Source organism: Varanus komodoensis, unplaced genomic scaffold (genome assembly GCF_004798865.1).
Source record: "Varanus komodoensis strain SLA01 unplaced genomic scaffold, ASM479886v1 scaffold81, whole genome shotgun sequence".
Lineage (NCBI taxonomy): Eukaryota > Metazoa > Chordata > Lepidosauria > Squamata > Varanidae > Varanus > Varanus komodoensis.
The window spans coordinates 1,347,947-1,359,795 of NW_025336495.1; positions in this window are offsets into that span (position 1 = coordinate 1,347,947).

The following is an 11,849-nucleotide window of genomic DNA, read 5'->3' on the forward strand; positions in this document are numbered from 1 at the left end:
TTCTTCTGTCTAAATACACAGAGATAGATATTCATGTTGAAGGTTTCCTAGACAATAAACTGGTCACGCTCGGCTCCACGCCTGCCTGAGGGCCTTTTGAACATTTGAGCATCGGCGTTGCGTCTGATGCAGCACGGCATTTCTTGTGTCCCTCCGAAGAGCAGGCCCAGAGCCAGCCGGGTGGGAGCTGCAGGCCAGCAGCATTTGCCAAAGGGTAGGAGAAATGTCCTGCCAGAATTGCTCTGTGGACGCCCTGGAGGGGCAGCAGGAGGCCGGTAAGCCGTGGTTGGTTGGCCTTGTGCTGGAGCTGCCGCGACAGCCGCTGCGGGGCAGAGCCAGCCTTGAGCAGGGGCTGGACTAGGTGATCCTCAGCCGCCCCCCCCCCCCCCCCGCAGCTCTATACTTCCACCCCTGTAAAAAGCTGGCGACAGCTAGGAGTTGGTATGAAAATCAAGAGCGGGTGGGGGGGTGCGGTTGACGGGGAAGGGACTTTCAAGAGCAAGGCCCAGATGACCAGTTGTACGTCCGATTCTAAGAAAAATATCAAGAGAGACGCCGGCTTCTTTCGAAAGGTCGCTGCTCACAAGAGTCATGCGAAGCCCTCGCTGGGGATGCCTTAATCAGGCTGGAATTTGGGCAAAGAGTCAGACACACCCTCTGCGAAAAATCTCTCATAATCCCCATAATCACCGGATCACATTCGTGGGAGAAATCCAGGTTGGGAAGGAGAAAACGGCTTTCGCAGGGAGCTGAAGGAGGCGTGGAAAGGGCTTGTGGCTGCCGGGCCCGATGCTCCCCCCGCCCCCACCCTCGCCCCCTTGGCGCGGGGTCACGAAGAAGCCCCACCGCCTTCTGTGCGGATGATCAGGAAACCCTCTTTGGCCAGGGGCAATGAGGGGCTGCAAGAACCGAGAGACGACGGTGACCTTCTCCACATCCCGTGTTGGCCTCATTCGTTTGGCCTCGTTCGAACTTCTCTAGGAATAGTGAAGGGAGAAGCCACCCATTATGGTATTTAGAAAACAGAACCTGTCACTGAGCTGGCTGGCTCCCTTAGGGTGCCAAGTCCCCCCAGCATTTTTTTTTTAATTTGGTTTTGTTTGCCAGGATAAAACGTGCATAGCAGAATGAATCTAATGGATATCAATGCGTGCTCGACGTTTCGGCTGGTTAGGTCAGGCCGTTGTGAATCCTGCAAACAGGTTCGGTCCAAGGGTGTCTTCTTCAGACTGAGTGTTTAAGGCATGGCCAGGCAGAAAAAAGGCCTCGGACCCCCAGCATTCCCCAGCCAGGAATGACGGAGGCCACAGGATTTTTTTCTGCCTAAATATGCACGGGATCGTGTGGGGCCGCGGCTGAGAGTGCGGGGCTGGGACTTGGGCGGTGCGGGTTTTGAGTCCCTGCTCCGCCATGGAGCCCACTGGGGGACTATGGGCCAGGCACAGACTCTCGGCCCAACCTACCTTGCAAGGTTGTTGTTCTGGGGATATCATTGCGCTCAGCAGGAGGAGAATGATGTAAGCCACTTTGGATTCTTCAGAAAAGGGAAAAAGGCAGAAAATAAGTACAGAATCAACAATACATGAAGAAGGGACGGGAGCCGATGTTAGGGAGAACCCCGGCTGCCCAGCGCTGCTCCTCATGGCCATGCTAAATGCTGCGTGTTGAACTTCTGGCTGTTCCTGGAAAGCCGCTTCCTGAAAAAGAGACGGCGCCCTGCACAGGCCGGCGCCTGCTCTTGGGCTGCTGCGCGAGTGCTGCAGCTGGCTTCCACAGCTGGCAGAGGCGTGCTGGGACTGGGCGGCCGCGCTGGGTTTCCTGGCTGCCGGACCATCTGGGCGAGTCTCCTGTATGCCTGCCGGGCAGACAGGGACGGGCGTGGGGGAGAGCGGTGCTGCCGAGACGTGTCCTTCCGGAAGCCTCCCGTTGGCCCAGTTTGGCGGGCGAGCGAGACGCACAGAATGTGCTTGCCCAACACCTACGGCACCGGCTGGCAAGCAGCCGGGAGAACCCCCAAGTGACATGGGGAGAGTACTTGTGGGGGGGCAAGGCGCCCCCTCCCACTCTTCGGGGCAACGCCGTTTCGGGCTTGGAGCCAACTGTCGGCCGGATGAGGGACGATTGCAGTCACTGCCGGACTCGCAAGGCTAGTGCAGAGGCGCCCCCGCTGGCATGCAGACACCCCGTGGGGCATCGGGGTCTGCGGTGTGGGGGGAGCTTGGCCCCCTCCAGCTTTCCTCCCCTCTGAAACCCAGCAGATTGCTCCATCATGTAGAGAGACAGAAGCCTGAGGGAGGGAGGAAAGAAGCCAGAGAGAGAGAGAGAGAGAGAGAGAGAGAGAGAGAGAGAGAGAGAGAGAGAGAGACGAGCCGGCCGGAGGGAGGGAGAAGGGGGGAGGCAAGCAGGAGGGAGGGAAGGGGCTGGGGCAAGAAGGGTGGGCCCGGTGGGGCTTGGGGAGACGCAAGCACAGGCAGGAGGGAAGAAAGCCAGCCGGAGAGCAGCAGCCCTGCATGCTGGGTGAGTTCCCCGGGCGCTTGTGCCCGGCCTGCACCCATCTGGGGCCCCGGGAGGTCCGATGTGCCCAGGGGCTCAGAAAGTTTGGAGGCCACTGGGGGAGGGCAGAAGGAAGAGCTCCCCCATTTCTCTCCCACCACTGGTGCCCTCACTTTCTGGACCTCCCAGACCTGCTAAATTCAGAGGACACAAACACGCAACCAGAAGATCGGTGAATAAAAAATGCAGAAGCCATTTCTTTGTTGAAACATTAGAGCTGCTCAAGACCAGAGGCAAGGAATGAAACGCTTTAGAACCAGCCATGGAGGAAAACCATTTCGTAAAGCCTTCCACTGAAAAGGGGCACAAGGGCGAGGGCCAGAAGGGTGCCTAAAAGCAAAAGTCCCCCGCAGCGATGCCCGGCGAGGAGCCTCTCCCTGCCACCTCCGGATCGACTGGCACAGCCTGGCGGCCACGTGGCAGGGCTGGTGTCGAGCGTCGGCACAGCGGGGCCTCCGTGGAGGGCACGGGCCTGCATGCCGGTGTCGGGAAGCCTCGACAGCCAGGAAATACCCCTTTGGCCTTGAACCTCACCAGTTTCATTGAAAGGTCACCCAGGACCCCTGCAGTGACGTAGGACAGCCTGCTCCCGGGTCGTGGGTCTCACCGCCAGCTGCAAAATCACAGCCCATGTACAGACACTTTCATAACCTGCTCATCACGTGCACCAATGCAGAGTGTTCAGCTTCCAGAAAATGTTGGTTCAAGAGCGTCTTGATGTCTTTAGGCAATGTTCTAAACCGATCAGAAATACTGCTCACAGTAGAAAACACGGAAAAGATTAGTGATTGCTTTATTGATAGGTCAAGCTAGTAAATTCTTGACAGTTCAGGTCAGCTGGTCTGTCTGTTTAAGCATGCAAATATGTCTGACGGAGGGACCGTTCAGGAAATCTGGTTGGGCAGCTGCACTCCGCAGGGGCTGTTCACGAAGCAGGGAAAGCCCCGGGCTGCTTCTCTCTGAAGTGTGCAAGCGGCAAACTCTTGATGCTCCCGGTGCCGGCACATACCAAGGGAAGGGGTGGGCGCCCTAGGTGCACAAAGCCATGCTCCTGATTATAGGCCCTGCAGGCCATAATTCGGATGCAGACTTAAGAACTGGTGCAAAACAGCAATCCTGTTCATTGGAGTCCTGCGGAAATTGCAGTTCTCTGACCGGTGAATGAGGAGCGATCCCCAAGCAGGGAGGTGGGGGAGCATCAGCCTAAACTGGCTGTCCGTGGCTGGCAAGTGGCCCTGGGAGGGTGGCTTCGGGGCCAGCCAGGAAAGCATGGTTTGTTGTAGGGTTCTGGGGTGGGGTTAATGCCACCTCCCCCGATGCCTGCTTTGGGCAGTGTGGAGACGACTGCCATGTGGGAACGGGGGAAATGACTCCTCGTGGCTTCTCTCCACATCCAGTCATGCGCACCTGGCTGCTGTCTGAACCTGCCACAGTAGCTGTGGACCCATTTGTTCATAGCGAGAGACGGGGGAAAGACACAGGGAGCTGAGCTGCTCGGTGTGGGTGGCCAAATGGTATCGGAGGCAGAGGAAGGGCGGAAGTGCTCAGCTCCTACCTCGGCTCAGCCTTCCCCCAGAAGAGGATCTATGGGAAGGAGCAGGATGGCGGCTCAGGACGGACAGGCCAACGGCCGAGGACCCTCCCACGGGGCCGGATGAGTTCACCTCTCCAGGGCCCGATGAGCTCCGTCCTGTGGTCAGAAGGGAGCTGGGGAAGAACTCGCAGAGCCGCTCGGCTGTCTCTGAGAGATCGGGGGGACGGGGAAGTGCCAGGTGGCTGGAGGAGGGCCAGTGTCCAAGGAAGCGGAGAAAGGAGAACCTGGGAACTACAGACCAGTCAGCCCGACATCAATCCCTGGGGAAATTCTGGAGCAGATTATAAAGCAGATTATTAGTCTGCAAACACCTTGAGAACAATCCAGTGATTACTAGAAGCCAACATGGATTTTTAAAGAACAAATCCTGCCAGGCTAATCTAATCTTTTTTGATTGGGTAACCTTCCTGATGTACAGTGAGAACATAATCTATCTTAACTTTGGCAAAGCTTTTGACAAAGTGCTCCATAATATCCTGATTAGCAGACTAGCTAAAGTGGGCTAGATGGAACTACGATCAGGTGGATCCACAGTTTGTTACAGAATCGGACTCAAAGAGCAGTCACTGACACCTATAATGGAAAGCCGGCCAGGATTCCCCAGCCCTGCGGCCGGCTGGGCTCAAAATCCTGCCAGGGACCCTCTGATCCCAGAACCCTGGACCAGGCACTGGATTCAGCCCACAGCAACCCAAACATGGGGGGAGGGGGTTATTAAAAGGGTAAAATACTGGGGTGGAGGCTGCTCAAAACAACTAAAAGGGATAAAAAGGGGAAAAGAGGGGAGAGGAAAGGGAAGGGGGTTTGGAGAGCAGCAACGGGAAGATTGCAGCCAGCTGAAGACCCAGCTTGGTCCTGTTGGCCCCTCAAACATAAAATAACAAAGCTCAGCCTCGGCCCAATGCCGCTCGGGGGCTTCCCCGGCGTCTGGCCCCGGCAGCGCAGGGGGAATGGCATTCCTCGGCACAGGGCCTGGCACCGGCAGCAGCGGGACCTCTGCTTGAAGAGGAATGCGGAGCCGCTCCAGGCCCTGGATTCGTTCCCCGAGAGAAGGCCAGCTGACCCATGGGCGACGGTCCACGGTGCATCAGGTGCAGACAGCGCCAAGTCCTGCACCTACGAGGAAAAGGGAACCAGATGCACGGTTTCAAGATGGGAGATACGTGGCTCGACAACTCTGCAGGCGAGGAGAATCTTGGATTTGTTGATGTGGCAGCAACAATGGCCAATGCTATATTGGGCTGCATCATCATTGTTGTTATTGCTATTGTTACTAATTTTATTTCTATACCACCCAATAGCGAAGTGATCTAAAAGTATTACTTCCAAGTCATTTGAAATACCAGATTGCCTTTGCTCAGCACTGGCTGGGCCTCACCTGGGCACCAGAATAGTTTAAGAAAGATGCGGCCAAACTGGGAAACCTTCAGAAGAGAGCAGCAAAGGCGTGGGAAGGGCCTCCAGGAGACACTGGATGAACTGCCTCCAGAAGAGACGATTGAGGGGAGAGAAGACGGCGCCCTTCCAGTACTTCAAAGGACCCCCCCCCCCCCACCGAGGAGGACCGTCTTGATCATCCCGGAGTGCAGGACACAGAATGATTGGGTCAAGTCCCAGGAAGCCAGATTCCAGCTTCCCGGGACTTGACAGGGAAAACTTCCAGACTGTTAACAGCAGCAGCACGGGAAACTATAGGTGCCAGACAATCCCTCCTGCCCTTAAGGGAGGTTTTCTTCCCGTCAACATCAGTCGGTTTTTTGGTGGCCGCCAGAGTCCTGCAGCAAAGACTCTGCTTTCCAGAGCTGGAATGTCTGGGAACATTGCATGGTTCATAAACAGCACAGCCAATAGCTGCAGAGGGATCTCCGGCCTCGTTGAGGGCTCAGGTTAGCAGCGTTTCCCTACGACATCCGGGGAGACCACAAATGCCTCTGCGGGGGGCTTGTGGTACGTGTGCCGGGCCCCGTGAAATGGTCCCCGGAGATGTGACCGAAGGGACTCGCCCCTCGTGCGCGTGGCCAGCTGTTCGATGCTGAGGAACAGCATGGGCCCTCGAGCTTGGACACGCAGCTGCGCATTTCATCGCCCTGCCTGTCAAATCGGACCTGTGTGTCTGCCGTTAATCTGTGTCCCAGTTTCTTGCAACCTGTCAATAGAATCCCCTCTCCCTGCCTGTCTCTTGTCACCTGTCTATCTAGCCAACCTCTCCGTCTTCCTATTTATCTAACAATCTCTCTATCCAAGGTCATTTATATCTAATTCATCAGGTCCGATCTAGCCATCTAATAATGCCATCTAGCAAATCTTATCTATCATTAATCTAATGCATCCTACTCTAGTCCACCCAGCAAGTCCATTTTAGCTATCTAGCTATCATTTTATCTGATCGATCTGTCACTTATCTCATCTCTCATCTGTCCAGTCTGATATAATCTATCCGATCCCCGTGTATCGTATCCATCATTTCCCTTACCGACTTCCCTATCTATTTTTTTGCTTTCTGCATTCAGATGGAACCTTTTACCTGAGCCGCTGTAACTGCACCTTTGTAAAATCTTTGAAATGTTAAAAATAGCCTAAAAACAGCTGGTGGAGGTGCAAGAGCAGGCTCTTTGCTGATCTTTGCTGATTTGACACGATTGTTTTTGTGGCCCTTGCCTGTCCCAAGATTCACTGCAGCTGTCAGTCAACCAAGACTGACACTGGCTGACCCTTTGGGAAAGGCCAGGTGCGCTTCCGCGGCATTTTGTGTGGCTGGCCGCTTCCTGGGAGTCGCTGCAGGAAATCCTGTTTGGGAAATTGTTCTGTGCTTCCCATGTGGTGTGGACGCTAGTGCTGGACAGGGGAGTTGGGAGGTCTGGTTCTAGTCCCCATTCAGCTACGAAGTTTACGGGGGAGTCTGGGCCAGTCACGGACTCAGCCCGACCTATCTCACAGGGTTGTTGTAGGGAAAAAATGGAGAGGATGCTGATGAAATGACGAGGATTCTGGAGATTCCAAGGAACCTTGGATTCTTTGCAATAATTAAGGATACCAAAAAGAAGTGAAAACATAAAAGACTTCTTTAGGTCGCCGCCACTGGACCATGGAGTGGAATGGACCGATTCTTCCTGTGGATCACATCAAGGGGAACACTGGGCTCAGTGGCTCAGATGCTGGCATCAGGTTCAAACAGGGGCCACCCCTTTCCCCCTGTGTTCCCATAAGAGAAATCCAACAGGTGAAGCTTCACATTCCCCCTTCCAGAAGAGACCTGCCTTCAATGGCCGTTGAAGGTCTTAAAAAAAAAAAGGCAATCTTGATCAACACATATTGGCAATGATGCAATTAATTTGCGACAACAAGATTATGTCTGCTGTATAAATGCTGATTCTGATCTGTCTTAATCCATCTGTTCGTTGATCTCTCACGCAATCTTCAAATTCAGGCAGTTCAGTTCAGCCTCTTTGCTGACGCATGCTTTCTGCTTCATTCAGACGTATAGATTTTCGACCCATCTGCCGCAGCTCTCCCGTGGGTGCGGGAGACTTGCCTTTATGGCCACCTGCTGCCTCCGCACTGTGCCTTGCCGTCAGCTGGTCGTCAGCCTCTCCCAGCCCCTCGTCTGCACGGGCTCTCGTTAACCGGCTTGGTTTTTTGATGCATGCATTAATACCCCAGAGCAAATGCTTCGGCCGGGAGCACTGGGAAAAGAGAAAGAAGGAGATGGACTGAGCCAAGTTGCTGGATATGAGAGAAAAGTGGTGTCAAGTTTCCGTGGGGCTCAATTCTTCTGAACGTTATGTATTCCAAACCCCAGGTGAAGTGGGGGAGACTGTGTGCCCCCAGTGGTGCTGGAATGGGGCAGTTTGCTGTGCCGGGCTGGTGACACTCTTTCTTGGCCGGCTTGCAATTTCCCAAAAAGGTCCCGGAGTGGCATTTGACACGAACATCTGGCCTTCCTGTGCGGCCTGAACCTTGCACGGAGGTTTCCCCCGAAGTGCTGCTGGAGCAGTTCTGCGCATCTGAGCACGTGTGGGGTGTGTTGTGTTATTCCTTGACACGCTTTGCCCTCAGATTAACATGCACATGGTAGAAAAATAATGAAGATCAAGGTGTTGCCAGGCACTCGAAAACGCTGGGGCCCAGGCCTGGAGGAGCTAAATCAGCATACAATCTGCATAAGTCCATTTATGTTTATTATGTGCATTGAGAAAGAGTTGCTAGCGTTTATTTAGATTTCAAAGTAGGAAGAGCCAGCCCATTAATATCTTACTCATCCAAGTGGCCACCCCTCAAAAAAATCCCTTAACTTGCATTTTGATCCAAATCAAACCCTTAGAAGATGGTCCCCCGACTTAATCGCTACTCAGGGAATGATTCGTTCCGGAGAATGTGGTGATGCGAACATTCCTGCCTCCCTTAATTCAGGTAGCAATTAACATTTAAAAAATCTGCGAAATAGAATCAGTGGGCTGGGGGAATAGCTTCAATGTCCCAATAATAAAACCCAATGAAACACAAATCCCACATTAATTAAAAAGTGATAAATAAAACACACTGAGCCGTCAGGTGGATTGCGATCCACACGCTCCCTTGGCAGGCTGTGTGGCTCGGCTCGTACCCCATGTCCTGAAGAGGCCAGGCGGGATGAAAGTGGGGCTCAAGGAAGGGGCCTCCGCGGGAAAGTGCTGTGGGCCCAGGTGCCCCGGGCAGGATGTGGGGACAGCCCCTGTCTCACACGGCGGCTCCCCTCCCTCCAGAGGTGCCCCGCATCTACCAGTATGGCATGTTTTCTCCCCCTGGCCTGCTTTTCTCTCAACAGATGTGTTCGCTAGCGTGTTTCTGTGCTCAAAGTGCTGTGTGGCTTAGGACACACTCCTGTGCATGTGTAGAAAAAATGGTCCTACAACTTCCAGTGTTCCTCAGACAGTGTCGCTGGAAAGGTGTCCTACAAATTGTAGGTCTTTTCTTCTTTCTAGGTTCGTAAGATTCTTTTACGTCTGAGTGTGCAGCTGTAGCGCTGTTTTGTCTAAACATGCATACAACTGTAGGGTTCTGCTTTTGTCTGCGTAAACATCCATGGGATTGTAGGTCTTTTTTCTCATAGGCCAAGTGTTGTAGGATATTTTCGCCCTAAGCATGGTTAGCATTGTGTGCTTGAAACATTTATTCTCTTGTTTGCTTGTCCTTCTTTGGAACAGTCCTGCTCTTCTACAAACACTGAAGCTGCTTTTGGGTTCGAATCCACTTCCCCAGTGTTCGGTTTGCTCACTTCCCTCTCCACACACGCCTGGACACTGACCCACCCTCGTTTCTGGGGGCCCCACCTGCATAAGCCATGCAGGGAGTGTCAATTCTGGGTTGGCAGGCTGGGAATCTTCTGTTTTCCCAGGATTTCTCAGAGCAGCTTTTTTCTTAAGGGACTCAGAGCAGCTTTCGTGATCCTTCTCCTCCTCTCAGTTTTATCCTCACAACCATCGTTTGAGGGAGCTTAGTAATCTTGTGTGCCCTGGAAGTCAGGCAGAATACTACCAGCAAATCTGAGAATCCTGATGGATGATCAATAGCTTGGAACTAGCCAATGCATGCGCGAGGCTCATCGGCCACAGCACCCTTGCCCACCGATCCCATGGGCCTCCCTCAAGCCTTGCCAAGCTGGACCCAATCCTCCTGCAGCGACGTGCTGGAATCTGGTTCACCTCTGCAGGGGAAGAAGTGCAGCCGGCGCATCGCAGAGTAGATGTGGGGAAGAATGCCCGGCATGCTGTCGGGTTCTCCTTCCAGCGGCTAAGAAGCACAGCCGAGCGAGTGCCCCGACTGCGCACGTTTCAGCGCAGCCACAACCGTCACAGACCCATTCCCACAACCCACCACGCCCGCGGCAGTCCGTTTCGGTCTGCACTGGGGCGCTACATGAATGGAGCACCTCTCCTTTTCTCAGCTAACAGCAGGAAAATGGTGCGAGCTGGTTGCTGGGGGGCTGCCAGTCAAAGAGAACTAGAAACATTATTTGAACAAGACTAGCACCATCTGCCTTTCTTTCCCTGCTGCCCACCCGATGTTTGGCACGATGCGTCCCATCCGTGCTCAGCGATGCTGGGAGATGTCATCCAAAACATCCCAAGGGCTCCAAACAGGAGAAGCCCGAACTAAATCATGTATTATTATTACATTATTAGAACTCAGCTGCAGTGGTCAGCCTGCCTCCCCCATCCTGGAAACTACCCCCTCTGGTGGCATGCCAGACTACAGCTCCCCTTATCCCCAGTCAACATCCCTGATGGGAGGCGAGTGCGACAGGATGGAAATTTCTAGAAGGATCCTTGTGAAGGGAAGAGCCCTGCAAGGAAGAAAGGGTTAATCGTTGTCATTGCCTAGTGAGTTAGCATCACTGAACTTTACAATTATTGATGTAACATTATTGAAATTTTATTGTGAATATTTTTTTTCTTATCAATATAGCAATAATGATCAGGGAGCCAAGGTCCCATTTAGATGCCAGGAAGCACTTCCTGACCGTCGGGACCCCGAGGGTGTGGAATGGGCTTCCCCGGGAGGTGGCTGAGGCCCCATCGGTGCGGGTGTTCAAGGATAGGCTGGACGTCCACATGGTGGGCATGTCGTGAGCGGAGCCGGCTGGTGCCGGGGGTCAGACTAGATGGCCCGGGAGGCCCCCTTCTGACTCGCTCTGTTTCTATGAATTGATGACAAGCTATTGATACTAATGATTACAGTTATGAGCAATGTAGTCTGAGTGGTATGTGATCAGAATAACGAATTCACGAGGGCAAGTTGTTCCAGTGCAGCTGGCGATCTGGTCGCGTGCCCCGGCCCCCCCGCGCCCCCACGCAGCTGCTTCCCTGCAGATGCGGCCCCGCCAGCTGTGCAGCAGGCGCCGCCGCGCGCCGCCCGGGGGCCGGAGGGGCCCAGCCCTTCCCGGGGCACATGGTGGGGGGCGGAACGCGCGAAGCCCGCCCCTCCCGTCCGTTACCCCGGCGCGGCCAATGGGGCGCGGCGACACATCGGCCAATCCGGGGGCGCTTCAGATTTCCATGGCAGCGTCGCTGCGGACAGAGCGGACTAGCAGCCTGGCGAGGCTTGGAAGGCGGCGGCGGCGGCGGGCGGAGCGGGGCGATGGGGCCCTCGCGGGGACCCCCGGCAGGTGAGCAGAGACCCCTTCCTGGGCCACGTGGGGACCCCAGGCAGCCCGGCTGCCTCCCGTGCGCGCAGCCGGAGCCGCCGCCTCTGCGTGGGTGGTCGCCGCGCGGTTTTCCTTCTCCTCTCTTGCCCACTTTGGGCGAGGGAGGGGAAGAAAACGGACAACCAGGAGGGAGTGCCTCTGAGCATGCACAGACATCCCCCCCCCCGCCGCCTGCTGCGTGCGTGAGTGCGTTTTCCATTCGCTCCCCGGCAAAGAGGATGCGTGCTGTGCGTACGTTCAGAGACACGGTGCCGTTACTCCAGTTAGAGAATCTGCTGCTGGTTAAGTAGGAAACATGCTTTGCATGTGCTCAGAGGCATTGATTTTAATTTAAACCGAAGCTGCCGTCAGTTCTCCTGCTGTCTTCTTCCTCCTGTGGCTAGAAAATGAAGCATGCGAAGTCAGAAAATCTGTATTCTCTCACTCTTTGCTCTGCTTCTCGATGCGGCTCTTTATGTTGCTTTTCTCTGTGCGGTTGTTTGTTGGGGAATAACATAGGTGTTGGAAGAGAGCCTCTGA